Below are 1947 nucleotides of genomic sequence, written 5' to 3'. Positions count from 1 at the left end.
TGATTGACTTATTTCACTCAGCATAATGTCTCCTCCAAGTTCATCCACATTATGCGGTGTTTTGCAGACTCTATATTATTCTTTAGTGCTGCATAGCATTCCATTATGTGTATGTACCATAGTTTGGTCATCCACTCTTCCGCTGATGGGCATGTAGGTTGTTTCCATCTTTTTGCTACTGTAAATAGTACTGCGATGAACATGAGTGTGCATATATCTGTTCCTGTCCTGGCTCTCACCTCTCTAGGATATATACCTAGTAATAGGACTGCTGGATCAAATGGTATCTCCAATTGCAGCTTTCTAAGGAATCACCATATTGCTTTCCACAGTGGTTGTATCACTTCATAGTCCCACTAACAGTGTATGAGAGTCCCAATCTCTCCACATCCCCGCCATTATTTGTTATTTCTGTCTTGTTGAATCTTGCCATCAGTGCTGAGGTGAGACGATATCTCATTGTTGTTCTGATTTGCATTTCTCTGATGGCCAATGATTGTGAGCATCTCTTCATGTATTAGCTAGCCACCTGAGTATTCTTCTTGGTGAAGTGTCTATTTATGTCTTCTGCCCATTTTTCAATTGGATTGTTAATTCCTTTGGTGTTGAGATGTTGGAGTTTTCTATAATCTTAGAGATAAGTCCCTTGCCAGATACGTAATTATTGGCAAGTATTAATTTGTTGCTGTCATTTTTGTTATGTGCTTTTTCATGGTGTCGATTTCTTTGTTCCATATAATTTTCTATGCTGAGCTCGTTTTGTTTATGAATCATGTTATCACTTCCTTTGTTGCTATTGTTTTAGTATTTGCTAAATATTTGTGCTGGTCCTCTTTTTTATTTTGATGTGAAGGTTTATCATTTTTCTTTGAGGTTACCCTGTGATTTATATTTGAGGGACAATTTTGCTGGGTACATAATTCTGAGTTGGAAATTTTTCTCTTTTAGGGTTTTATATATACCATCCCATTGCCTTCTCGGTTGCATGGTTTTTGCTGAGAAATCAGAGCTTAGTCTTATTGGTTGCCCCTTACAAGGTAACTTTTCGTTTTTCCAATGCTGCTTTCAGGATTCTTTCTCTGGTCTTGGCTTTGGTGAGTTTGATGATGATATGTCTTGGTGATTTTCTTTTGGGGTCTATCCTGTTTGGGGTTTGTTGGACTTCCTGAATGGATATATTCTCTTTCATCATACCAGGAAAATTCTCTTTCAACAAATCTTTGGCAATTTTCTCTGGCTTTATTTGTCTCTTCCTATTCTGGAATTCCGATTACATGTAGGTTATTCCTTTTGATGGTATCCCACATGAACCTTAGGCTTTCTTCATTTTGTCTTGATCATTTTTCTGATTGACCGCTTTCCAAAGAAGTGTTCAATCTCACCAATTCTGTCTTCCGTTCACTCAATTTTGCTCCTTTGTCCATTCAATGTCTTACCTATTTCTGAAAATCTACTATTAATCTTCTGGATTTGTCTGTAGATTTTGTATCATTTCTAATTTTTCATTTTGTTCTTGTATTCTCTTTCAAAATTGTTGTAGGGTTCTCTCTGTGTTTTACTTGATCTGTCTCTCAATTCATTGAGGATACCTAAATATAATTCTTTTGAATTCCTTATCAGGGAGTTCTAATGCTGCTTCTTCATCAGGGATGTGTTTTGAGTCTGTATCCTGGTCCCTTGTTTCTCCTGCTTTATCTTGCTTCTTTGTGTGGACTGTGATGCTCTGTTGTCTCTGAGGCATTGTGATGTTTTTGTGTTTATATTTAATTGGTGATTGTATGTTGGAGTGACTTGACTAAGATTTTCATTTTCTTTGTATGTTAACTACACAAGCAGGGTACTGTGCTGTGCTCCTCTGTTCACTAGGTGACAGCACTTATACACTCAACACCTGTCTCCTTTCCTGTTGTCAGTCTCTCATATGCCCCTGCCGACCTTGTCCAACAG

This window comes from Orycteropus afer, unplaced genomic scaffold, assembly GCF_000298275.1.
Source record: "Orycteropus afer afer isolate SDZICR_OR568_19922 unplaced genomic scaffold, OryAfe1.0 scaffold00193, whole genome shotgun sequence".
In the NCBI taxonomy this organism is placed as follows: Eukaryota; Metazoa; Chordata; class Mammalia; order Tubulidentata; family Orycteropodidae; genus Orycteropus; species Orycteropus afer.
This window is presented reverse-complemented; position numbering follows the sequence as displayed.